The sequence below is a fragment of the Delphinapterus leucas genome, chromosome 17, assembly GCF_059928025.1.
Source record: "Delphinapterus leucas isolate spDelLeu-1000000601 "Yukka" chromosome 17, BTC_Dleu_Yukka2, whole genome shotgun sequence".
Lineage (NCBI taxonomy): Eukaryota > Metazoa > Chordata > Mammalia > Artiodactyla > Monodontidae > Delphinapterus > Delphinapterus leucas.
This window is the reverse complement of record NC_143145.1, coordinates 49973040-49986792: the sequence shown is the minus strand read 5'-3', so window position 1 is coordinate 49986792 and position 13753 is coordinate 49973040. Positions and strand designations below refer to the sequence as shown.

Here is a 13753-nt window from a genome sequence, read left to right as displayed (position 1 = left end):
TCAAAGCTGTTTGTCTGTATTGTTCACTGATATATCCCAAGAATCTCGGACATTTTCTAGTATATAGCAAACATCAAAAGTTTTTGTTGAATAATAATGAAAAACTGAAGGAACATAAAAAGCATTCCTATTAAAGTGAAAAAAAGATAAGAGGCATGTTACACTACTATTATTACATGTTACTCTGGAGGTCTTAGACTATTATGACTAGAAAAAATATAAATCCATACATATATGTATATGGCAATTCATATATATAATTTGTAAATAATTTTGAAAATTATAGTTAAAACCTCATGTTTAAAATAGAAATAACAATCAAAATAAACCACAGAATCGTACCCAATATAAAAAAATACAAAGTTTTGGTGAAATGTATTTTAAAAGCCTTTAATAAAAAGTTCTATTATGTTTCTGGATGAGAAGATAAAATTTCGTAAGAAATTTCACTTCTCTCTAAATTACTCTAAAAACATTAAAAACAATTACCATTAAAAATCACAGTATGATATTTCATGAGAGTTAACAAGATGATTATAAAATTCATCTGCAAGAGTAAATAATAGACCTACGACTCAAGTCAGGAAATCCATTAAAAGACAAAGATACTAAGATTGAATTAAGCCATCAAAAATTTGAAAACTCCCACTTAAAATCAAAGTGATGTAGATCATTTAAAATGAAAGTACATACTCAGATTTAACATGCAAGTAAAAAGAAACAAAAAGGCTCTTAGGACAAATCAAGCTTCAAAATGTTTGTCTCACTATGAGATTCCTTCTACGCAGACATGTCCAGCACATGTCCATGTTCAAGAAATGGACATATTTAGGGGTGCAGGACCCCCACCACCATTTCCGCATGTCTGGTTGAACTGAGGATGTATTCTAGATCCAAGGGCAATCAATTCTCAGGCAAATGTGTGGCTTATGAATGACACGAGTATGATGAAATCATGAATGAGATCAATCAAATTCTCTCTCTTGGTATATTGACCTAGAAAAAAATGAGTTAATGGGGCAATAAAGCTAAAAAGATTCTATGAAGAGGAGTAGGGGAAATGTCATAATGAAACGTACACTGCATAGGTAACATGAAGGACCGGAAATCAGGAAATTAAGAAGGAAGTGGAGGGAAAGGGAAAAGATATTTTGAGGAGGGGATGAGGAGTTGGATAAGTAGACAGAATCAGGAAATGAAAATCAGAGAGAAGCAGAGATATCATGAGAAAAATACAAATGACCCACAAGAGATTTTAAAAATTAGGCATTCATTAGAAATTCCTCTATTTCTAAAGCAGGGGTCAGTAATCTACAGCCCACTGGCCACATACAGCCATCCCCCTTTATTTGTACTACTCACAAATAAGTAATTTTTTTGCAGTTTTAATAATTTAAAAATCAAAATAATAATATTTAGTCATGAATTAAAATATATAAAATTCCAATTTCAGTGTCCATAAATGAAGTTATTAGAACATAGGCACACACATTTGTTTATGGATTGTCTATGGTTGTTTCTATGCTACATTGGTTGAATAATTTGCCTCAGAGACTCTTTGTGTGTGTGTGTGTGTGTGTGTGTGTGTGTGTTGATTACATCACTTTGCACTGATGCTTGGTGCACTGCAAATCGATGAGATGCAGTTAAAACTCAGTGTTTTTAGCCATGATGTGTGACAGGACACATATATTTGAAGATGAAAGACGTAAAATCTTATAAAAGATCATCATTAAATTTTGCAGTTTGCAAATGATTTTGATGATAGGGATCATTAACTCTGAGTCCAAATTCAAGGAATGCTATCCCCTCAGAAAAGAGCTCTTCTCATTAGTAAACTTGTATTACAAAATTTTATTCAACTTTTATTAAATTTTGAGGAAATTTATTTTCTCTCTTACATAAATACATAAATATCATCTTCAATTTTGAATTCTTTCTGCAAAACCTTAAATACTGAACAGAAAAAAAAGTGGTTTGTTTTTGTAGTTTTACAGAAAACCTCTGTGAACCTCTGCTGTAAAGGATTTCCATTTTGGATTTCAATGCACATATATGCTCACAGTATGTCTATGATGGTTAATTTTGTGTCAACTTGTCTGGGCCAAGAGATGCACACATAGCTAATTAAATACTATTTCTGGGTGTGTCTGTGAAGGTTTTTTTCCGTCTTCCACCTTTAGATTAATATAGAGAGAAGTGACATATATTGGTTCTGTTTCTCTGGAGAACACTGACTAGTATACATCTTTTGTTTGAGAGAAATTCAGGAATTTTTCTTGAGAAAAATAAAAGGAACAACTACAAAATTAGGAATGAGTGACAAGAGTGTTTTCTAAAATGTAAAAATGCAAAGCAAAATTTATTAGATAAAATTAAGTGAATAACTTCATAATAAAAAGTTGTAGGTACTAATGAATGCATAATAGTAATGACTCCATGTTTTACATAAAGAATCAATTAGAAAAAAAGACACATTTATATAAATAACCTTTTGTCAGAAATTAGTACTTTTTTTACTTGCAACCATTCAACTAGACAAAAAAATAAGATAGAAGTGGACTTTCAAGATGGTGGAGGAGTGAGACGTGGAGATCACCTTCCTCCCTACAAATACATCAGAAATACATCTACAAGTGGAACAGCTCCTACAGAACACCTACTGAACGCTGGTAGAAGACCTCAGACTTCCCAAAAGACGCCCTCAGGCAACCTACACGCAGAGGCAGGGCCAAATCCAAAGCTGAACACAAGGAGCTGTGTGAACAAAGAACAGAAAGGGAAGTCTCTCCCAGCAGCCTCAGGAGCAGCGGATTAAATCTCCACAATCAACTTGATGTACCCTGCATCTTTGGAATACATGAATAAACAACGAATCATCCCAAATTGAGGAGGTGGACTTTGAGAGCAACTGTAGAATTGGGGTTTGTTTTCTGCATCTAATTTGTTTCTGGTATTATGTTTATCTTAGTTTAGTATTTAGAATTTATTATAGTAGGTAGATTTGATTATTGATTTGGCTGCTCTCTGCCTTTATATATATATATATATATATGTATTTCCGGTATCTGTTTTTCTGAGTGTATATGCGTATGCTGCTTTGTGTGTTTTGTCTGTGAGCGTGTATGTGTATGCTTCTTTCTGTGATTTTGTCTGTATAGCTTTGCTTTTATGATTTGTCCTAGGGTTCTGTCTGACCATTTCTTTTTTCTTTTTTTTTTCTTTTAATTTAATTTTTAGCACTTGTTATCATTGCTGGTTTGGTTGCTCTCTTCTTTCATTCTTTTTTTTATTTTTAATTTTTAATTATTTTATTTTATTTTTTATTTTATCTTTCTTTCTTTTTTCTTTCTTTCTTTCTTTCCTTCCTTCTTCCTTTATTTCTCCCTTTTCTTCTGAGCTGTGTGGCTGACAGGGTCATCGTGCTCTGGCAGGGTGTCAGGCCTGTGCCTCTGAGGTACGAGAGCCAAGTTCAGGACATTGGGCCACCAGAGACCTCCCAGCTCCACATAATAACAAATGGCGAAAGCTTTCCCAGGGATCTCCATCTCAATGCTATGATCCAGCTCCACTCCACGAGCAGCAAGCTACAGTGCTGGACACCCTATGCGAACAATTAGCAATACAGGAACACAACCCCACCCATTAGAGAAAGGCAGCCTAAAATTAGAATAATGTTACAGACACCCTAAAACACACCACAAGGCACAGTCCTACCCACCAGAAAGACAAGATCCAGCCTCATCCAACAGAACACAGGCACCAGTCCCCTCCACCAGGAAGCCTACAAAACTCACTAAACCAACCTTGGTCACTGGGGGCAGACACCAAAAACAATGGGAACTCCGAACCTGCAGCCTGCGAAAAGGAGACCCCAAACACAATAAGTTAAGCAAACTGAGAAGACAGAGAAACACACAGCAGATGAAGAAGCAAGGTAAAAACCCATCAGACCAAACAAATGAAGAGGAAATAGGCAGTCTACCTGAAAAAGAATTCAGAGTAATGATAGTAAAGACGATCCAAAATCTTGGAAATAGAATGGAGAAAATTCAAAAAATGTTCAACAAGGACCTAGAAGAACTAAAGAAGAACAAAGAATGATGAACAACACAATAAATGAAATTAAAAATACTCTAGAAGGAATCAATAGCGAAATAAATGAGGCAGAAGAATGGATAAGTGACCGGGGAGATAAAATAGTGGAAATAACTACTGCAGAGAAGAATAAAGAAAAAAGAATGAAAAGAACTGAGGACAGTCTCAGAGACCTCTGGGACAACATTAAACGCACCAACATTCGAATTATAGGGGTTCCAGAAGAAGAAGAGAAAAAGAAAGGGACTGAGAAAATATTTGAAGAGATTATAGCTGAAAACTTCCCTAATATGGGAAAGGAAATAGTTAATCAAGTCCAGGAAGCACAGAGAGTCCCATACAAGATAAAACCAAGGAGAAATACAAGACACATATTAATCAAACTATCAAAAATTAAATGCAAAGAGAAAATATTAAAAGCATCAAGAGAAAAACAACAAATAACATACAAGGGAATCCCCATAAGGTTAACAGCTGATCTTTCAGCAGAAACTCTACAAGCCAGAAGGGGATGGCAGGACATATTTAAAGTGATGAAAGGGAAAAACCAAGATTACTCTACCCAGCACGGATCTCATTCAGATTCAATGGAGAAATTAAAATCTTTACAGACAAGTAAAAGCTAAGAGAACACAGCACCACCAAACCAGCTTTACAATGAATGCTAAAGGAACTTCTCTATGCAGGAAACACAAGAGAAGGAAAAGACCTACAATGACAAACCCAAAACAATTTAGAAAATGGGAATACGAATATACATATCTATAATTACCTTAAATGTAAATGGATTAAATGCTCCAACCAAAAGACATGGACTGGCTGAATGGATACAAAAACAAGACCCATATGTATGCTGTCTACAAGAGACCCACTTCAGGCCTAGGGACACATAAAGACTGAAAGTGAGGGCATGGAAAAAATATTCCATGCAAATGGAAATCAAAAGAAAGCAGGAGTAGCAATTCTTGTATCAGACAAAATAGACTTTAAAATAAAGACGATTACAAGAGATAAAGAAGGACATTACATAATGATCAAGGGATCAATCCAAAAAGAAAATATAACAACTGTAAATATTTTTGCACCCAACATAGGAGCACCTCAATACATAAGGCAAACTCTAACAGTCATAAAAGGGGAAATCGACAGTAACACAATCATAGTAGGTGACTTTAACACCCCACTTTCACCAATGGACAGATATTCCAAAATGAAAATAAATAAGGAAACGCAAGCTTTAAATGATACATTAAACAAGATGGACTTAATTGATATTTATAGGACATTCCATCCAAAAACAACAGAATACACATTTTTCTCAAGCCTCATGGAACATTCTCCAGGACAGATCATATCTTGGGTCATAAATCAAGCCTTGATAAATTTAAGAAAATTGAAATCGTATCAAGTATCTTTTCCGACCACAACACTATGAGACTAGATATCAATTTCAGGAAAAAATTTGTAAAAAATGCAAAAACATGGAGGCTAAACAATACACTACTTAATAACCAAGAGATCACTGAAGAAACCAAAGAGGAAATAAAAAAATACCTAGAAACAAATGACAATGAAAACATGAAGACCCAAAACCTATGGGATGCTGCAAGAGCAGTTTTAAGAGGGAAGTTTACAGCAATACAGAGCTATCTCAAGGAACAAGAAACATCTCAAATAAACAACCTAACCTTACACCTAAAGCAATTAGAGAAAGAGGAACAAAAAAGCCTCAAAGTTAGTAGGAAGAAAGAAATCATAAAGATCAGATCAGAAATAAATGTTAAAGAAATGAAGGAAACAGTAGCAAAGATCAATAAAACTAAAAGCTGCTTCTTTGAGAAGATAAACAAAATTGATAAACCATTAGCCAGACTCAACAAGAAAAAAAAGAAGACTCAAATCAATAGAATTAGAAATGAAAACGGGAGAAGTAACAACTGACACTGCAGAAATACCAAGGATCATGAGAGATTACTACAAGCAACTATATGACAATAAATTAGACAACCTGGAAGAAATGGACAAATTCTTGGAAAAGCACAACCTTCCGAGACTGAACCACAAAGAAACAGAAAATATAAACAGACCAATCACAAGCACTGAATTGGAGACTGTGATTAAAAATCTTCCAACAAACAAAAGCCCAGGGCCAGATGGCTTCCCAGGCAAATTCTATCAAACATTTAGAGAAGAGCTAACACCTATCCTTCTCAAACTCTTCCAAAATAGAGCAGAGGGAGGAACACTCCCAAACTCATTCTAGAATGTCACCATCACACTGATATGAAAACCAGATAAAGATGTCACAAAGAAAGAAAACTACAGGCCAATATCACTGATGAACATAGATGCAAAAAACATAACAAAATACTAACAAACAGAATCCAACAGCCCATCAAAAGGATCATACACTATGATCAAGTAGGAATGCAAGGATTCTTCAATATATACAAATCAATCAGTGATAAACCATGTTAACAAATTGAAGGAGAAAAGCCATATGATCATCTTAATAGATGCAGAAAAAACTTTTGAAAAAATTCAAAACCCATTTACGATAAAAACCCTCCAGAAAGTAGGCATAGAGGGACCTTACCTCAACATAATAAAGGCCATATATGACAAACCCACAGCCAACATCATTCTCAAAGGTGAAAACGTGAAACCATTTCCACTAAGATCAGACACAAGACAAGATTGTCCACTGTCACCACTATTATTCAACATACTTTTGGAAGTTTTAGCCACAGCAATCAGAGAGGAAAAAGAAATGAAAGAAATCCAAATAGGAAAAGAAGAAGTAAAGCTTGCACTGTTTGCAGATGACATGATATTATACATAGAGAATCCTAAAGATGCTACCAGAAAACTACTAGAGCTAATCAATGAATTTGGTAAATTAGCAGGTTACAAAATTAATGCACAGAAATCTCTTGCATTCCTAGCCTCTAATGATGAAAAATCTGAAAGAGAAATTAAGGAAACACTCCCATTTACCATTGCAACAAAAAGAATAAAATACCTAGGAATAAACCTACCTAAGGAGACAAAAGACCTGTATGCAGAAAACTATAAGACACTGGTGAAAGAAATTAAAGCTGATTGATGGAGAGATATACCACGTTCTTGGATTGGAAGAATGAACATTGTGAAAATGACGATACTGCCCAAAGCAATATACAGATTCAATGCAATCCCTATGAAACTACCAATGGCATTTTCCACTGAACTAGAACAAAAAATTTCACAATTTGTATAGAAACACAAAAGACCCCGAATAGCCAAAGCAATCTTGACAAAGAAAAACGGAGCTGGAGGAATCAGGCTCCCGGACTTCAGATCATACTACAAAGCTACCGTAATCAAGACAGTGTGGTACTGGCACAAAAACAGAAATATAGATCAATGGAACAGCATAGAAAGCCCAGAGATAAACGCACATACATATGGTCACCTTATTTTTGATAAAGGAGGTGAGAATATACAATGGAGATAAGACAGCCTCTTCAATATGTAGTGCTGGGAAAACTGGACAGGTACATGTAAAAGAATGAAATTAGAACATTCCCTAACACATTCAAAAAAAATAAAATCAAAATGGATTAAAGATTTAAATGTAAGGCCAGACACTATAAAACTCTTATAAGAAAACATAGGCAGAACACTCTATGACATAAATCACAGCAAGGTTCTTTTTGACCCCCCTCCTAGAGAAATGGAAATAAAAACAAAAATAAACAAATGGGACCTAATGAAACTTAAAAGCTTTTGCACAGTAAGGGAAACCATATACAAGACGAAAAGACAACCCACAAGCTGGGAGAAAATGTTTGCACATGAAACAACTGACAAAGGATTAATCTCCAAAATTTATAAGCAGCTCATGCAGCTCAGTATCAAAAAAACAAACAACCCAATCCAAAAATGGGCAGAAGACCTAAATCGACATTTCTCCATAGAAGACATACGGTTTGCTAACAAACACTTGAAAGGATGCTCAACATCACTAATCATTAGAGAAATGCAAATGAAAACTACAATGAGGTATCACCTCACATCAGTCAGAATGGCCAACATCAAAAAATCCACAAACAATAAATGATGGAGAGGGTGTGGAGAAAAGGAAACCTTCTTGCACTGTTGGTGGGAATACTAATTGATACAGCCACTATGGAGAACAGTATGGAGGTTCCTTAAAAAACTAAAAATAGAACTGCCATACTATCCAGCAATCCCACTACTGGGCATATACCCTGAGAAAACCATAATTCAAAAAGAGTCATGTACCACAATATTCATTGCAGCTCTATTTACAATAGCCAGGACATGGAAGCAACCTAAGTGTCCATCAACAGATTAATGGATAAAGAAGATGTGGCAATATATACAATGGAATATTACTCAGCCATAAAAAGAAATGAAATTGAGTTTTTTTGCAGTGAGGTGGATGGACCTAGAGACTGTCATATAGAGTGGAGTAAGTCAGAAAGGGAAAAACAAATACCATATGCTAACACATATATATGGAATGTAAAAAAAAAAAAGGTTCTTAAGAACCTGGGGGCAGGACACGAAAAAAGACACAGACGTAAAGAATGGACTTGAGGACATGGGGAGTGGGAAGGGCTGGAACGAACTGAGAGAGTGGCATGGACATATATACACTACCAAATGTAAAATAGATAGCTAGTGGGAAGCAGCTGCATAACACAGGGAGATCAGCTCAGTGTTTTGTGACCACCTAGAGGGGTTGGATAGAGAAGATGGGAGGGAGCTGCAAGAGGGAGGCGATATGGGGATATATGTATATGTAGAGCTGATTCACTCTGTTATACAGCAGAAACTAGCACACCATTTTAAAGCAATTATACTCCAATGAAGATTTTTAAAAATAAAGGAAAAAAAAAAGAAGATAGATATATAGTTTAAAATGATGTCTATAATACTTCAAACCGAGCATTCATGGTCTGAGAATACTTATTTGTCCATACATTTTTTACAAAGTTGCTATATTCTAGGCCTTAAGAATAACCTCTTTTCAGTTAGAAAACTCAAATTATCATTATTTTCATTATTTGATCACAATGGAAGAAAGTAAATGATCAAAAGATCATCTTTTTAAAAGATGGTAACTAGATCACCTGAAAATTAAAAACAAAATTGTTACCATCATAACTGCTGGGTGAAATTTAAAAGCAAAACTGAAATATTAAGAAGGAAAAAAGAATGCTGTAAATCATAGAATATAAAATAGGTTTAAAGGTTTAATTTGGAAACAGAAAGCTTTAAATAATTGAATTATTTTAAACATAGAGTGAAAATAATTATTTCATTCAAGAAATTATTAATGATCTACAAATAAAGCTAAGAACACAAAAGAAAATAAATAATTGTGCTGAAAGGAGAAACAAACAACAGTAGGAAGAGTACTGTTGACAAATAGACACAAGTAAGAGAAAGTTAGAATTTAAACTGTAATAAAATATAGCCAATGTAGCCCTTCACAAAGCTAATCAAGAGAAGAGAACAAACACAAATATAAAAACTAGACATGAAGCAGATTATATGAGAAACAGATCTTTTTCATTTAAGAGACTATATATACAACTTGATATAAACATTTCAATTAAATGCAAAATTACCTGGAAAATATAAAAATAAACTAAGGGTTATTGGGATTATATGAAATCATCTGTGTGAAACTTTTGAAAATTGTAAAGCACTGTCTAATTTAAAGAATCTTTCATTCAATAAAGGAATTTAAAGAAATACACTACTATCTCAAGAATATATTAAAAACTCTGAACAGGCTATGTATGAAATAAAAGAACTTCTCATCCATGAACTTCTCATCCATAGGGTTTTGAAGTTAATTTTTTAAATTGTCATAAATAATTTAACGATATGTGAACAGTTTAAGAATACAGAAAAATAGGGAAATTTCTTTTGTTTGATAAATCATTGAGAAAAGTCATGTAGATCTCTACCTTCTGGCTGTATTTCACTTTCCTTTTTGATTTTAGTATATTCAGATTTTATACTTTTCCTTAAGTGGACTGGAAATTTATATTTTTCATCAATAATTTTCAGTAATAATTTTCAAAAATTATTACTAGAATTACTAGAATAACAATTCTATTGACTTTTTTCTATCTGATAATAAATATACAGTCTAATGGTGCACCTTTTTAATGATGTTGGGTTTCCTCAAATATTTCGTGTTCATCAGTAGTGGGTCCATCTTAGACTCTCCCCTGAGTCTGCTGTGAATGACTGCTTGGAGGTTGAGATATAGTGTTCTGTCACGAATGATATTCTGGCTTGTTTACAGTGAGAGCGAAGAATGGAGGAGAGAGGCATGTTCTCGGGGGAATGCCTGGATGGCTAGTCCTCTGGGTGTGGGTTCTTCCTAGACATCATTAGCATCCCAGGCCACGGTCTCTTGTTCCACACAGTCTCATAGGAGACTGCCTTGTCAGATCTTCCTGGTCATTGGTGTGTGTGCGTGTGTGCGTGCGTGTGCACGTGTGCCTACGTGTGTGCCTGTGCACACATACACACAAAAGACTACCCACAGAGTTTTCTCTGCTGCAGGACTGCATCTCATATTCATGTTAATTGCCCCTGAATTCCTTTTCTGTGCTCAGACTCCATCACCTTTAGGCAAGCATCCTCTTTTTACAACATTGTTTTCCCATGAATCTACGAACAATCAGTGGCATAAACTGGATGGTAAAGGGCACAATCAGAATCCAAGTGTGTGAATTTGTGAATTCTCCCACTAAGTTCCCCTTCAGATCCGCTCAGTGGACTAACTCAGTCCTGCCTCTCATATGAAATCTCAATGAGGTTCAACAGCATTTTTTTGTTATTTTTGCATAATAAAATAATTCTTTGTTTCCAGGTAATAAAAAACCTAAACTGAACTAATAATGACATGACCATTATCAAACTCTAAACCAATTAAATTTTCTGTTATGCTCTAACCTAGATTGTCTTGGATCCTACAGATACAGGTTCTAGCAATGAAATCTTCTGATTTTTTTTTAAAGGAGCAAATTTTTGTTTTAATATTTATTTATAATATATATTTATAATATTTATTATTTATTTAAAAAATAAATATTTATTTATTTTGGCTACTCTGGGTCTAAGTTGTGGCTTGTGGGATCTTTGCTGTGGCATGCGGGCGCTTAGTTGCAGCATGTGGGAAGTCCCACCTTCTGGGTGTTATACAGTTCCCAAAATGACCTTTCCTTTTTAACTAGCATTTGCACCTTCTTTAGAGACCTTGAGCTGCAGTTCCTAGGACTATGGGACAGAAATCTCCTTTAGCTGGCCTCTTGAAACTTCTCCCCTCCCCTGGGCTTTTGACAACCTATCCTTTTGTTTGGGATCGTTTATACTTTTCAAGTCGTTCTTCTTGGGCAATTTCCATTTAAGGGCAACTCTAGAAACTCCCTCATCAGCCCACATCTGGTTCCCAGGGAAACAGGTCATCGGTAGACAGTAGCTTTCTCTTAACCTTCTTTCTCTTTTCTCTGCCAACTCGGTCAATCGTCATGAAAATTCTATTGTAGAAGTTAAACACCTGTCTGCACATCTCAAGTTCCAGAGAACATCAATGCAATCTTTCTGAGTGCTTTAGAGATAGCTTTTGGTGTGCACTGTGCTCTTCCTTCCAAAACCCCTCCTTCTCTCATAGGGACCCTGATCAGTATTTCCAAGGCATTCTCCTCTAGAGGCCTCTTCCACATCAATTCTCACTGTAGGACGGTGACAAGCAACAGATGGCAGAACACATTTTATAATTTCTTAGCATGCTCTTCATGCAAGATCTAACATCACATTTTAGATTGTAAATATTTTTGACAATTATTTTCTGTTTGTCTCTATTTGAAACAGAGACTGGTTTTCAACTTTTATTACATTTGTCAAAAGTTTCAGTCTGATCTTGTCTTCTACATACCTAGTAGGAATCTTCATACTATTTTCTATTAAATTAAGAGGTAATTTTCTTATTTTTCTGCCCAGTTATGATTCATAAACTAAGTACCATATCAAACATTTCTAAAGATCTAGAACACAAATGGAAAAGTAAAAGCATGGATTCAGTCCACAATCTGAAAATGGAAGTTTCTGAGTAGTTTTATTGCTCATAGAACGTGTTACTTTACCTGCCATCCATCTACATCTTTTAACCAGACCAGCCATATCTCAAAACATTCAACTGTATAGATAAAACCCCTTTGTTAAATGTACAATATTCTTTATAGAGTTTCTGTGATGCTCCAGGCACTCTTCCAATGTTCTAATGATCAGGGAAATGGCAAAATATCATGGATATCGATAGATAGATGATAGATAGATGATAGATGAACAGAGACAGAGCTGCCGACAAACATGTATATCATTAAATAAGGGAGGATTAACGAAATAATATGGAATCACAACATAAGGAAACCAAAAGGCATATATGTGTGTTTGTGTGTGAGCAGCGTGAAGTATAATATTAGGCAGACATTACTCTTCACCTCTTGACACTTGGTCTTGGGTCAAGTGTTCATCCAGGTCATTTTATTTCTAGTTGAATCAGAATTCTGTAAGCACTGCCAAGTTTGGAAAGGTGCCATAACTTGAAGCTGTCAGAGTCAGTGCTGTAGATTCTCCTTTAGCCATGGCAGTGAAATCTGCTGCCATATGGCATTCTCATATTTTCAGATGGTCATTCAAGACATTAAGTGAAGACCTTGATGTTTTGTCTATTTTCTAGGGAACCAGATATCTTACAACCATGTCACCTATACTTTAATTGTCCCTGAGCATTCTGTAAAATTTCTGCATCATTTTCCTTTTTCAGTTGATGCTTTGTTCTGCTTTGTTCTGCTGGTGTTGTTTCAATATTATATCACAGGTGATGTAATATCTAATAGGCTGCAGTGCTTCCTATTGTATTATTATGTTATGCACAAAGGGGCTGCCCAATTAAAGCATAGTGATTCCGTTCAAAAATATTGCCTACTTGCCCAACCATCTGAAAACATTTCTTGGAAATAGTGTGAAGGTTAGAACTAAGGCAGAAATTGGTTCTCCAGAAGCTCTCTATTTTTGGTTCCAAAATTTCCTTTTTAAATGGAAAGCAAGCTTTCAGTGACTCAGCCTCACCTTTATGCTTAGAATTAGGAAAATACTCCTCCCCTTTCCAGTCTGACAGCTGTAAGCAGTTGCCAGGTATCTGTACCATAGAAAGTTGGTGCGTGAAGACCGACATGTCAGTGAGGGCCCAAAGAAACCGCTCACCCGTTCCGGGAATAAGGGCACTCCAGGAAAGCTGGTGAGTGGCCATTTCCAATTCTAAGTCTCTTTTCATATAAAACAATAATGATAGTACTAAATTAAGCATCGCAAGTCCCCTTGCTATAGTGCTGAATTGCAAGGAACCTGGCTTCGGTGCCTGTGGAGTGATGGCATTCCCCAATCTCATTACTGGAAACTCTGCCTTTTCAGTTAACATTTAGTGGAGCATGCAATGTTGCAGGTAGAATTTTCTTTCTGTTTAAATAATGACTAACAGCAAGTTGGAGTCCTCTTTATCTGGAGGAGGATGGATAGGGACATTCATTCATTTTTGCATATACTGGACAAATATTCCTAA

At 35.3% G+C, this 13753-nt stretch overlaps 1 long non-coding RNA gene across 1 annotated transcript in view; it reads right to left on the bottom strand.

Annotated features, from left to right (window-relative positions):
* Positions 1 to 13753, bottom strand: part of LOC115802445 (uncharacterized) — a 133984-nt gene that overhangs the window by 15112 nt on the left and 105119 nt on the right. Inside the window, exon 3 of the long non-coding RNA XR_016388422.1 lies at positions 1 to 13753. This exon is cut by the window's left edge and continues 15112 nt beyond it; it is cut by the window's right edge and continues 14106 nt beyond it. This is a non-coding gene — a long non-coding RNA (uncharacterized LOC115802445).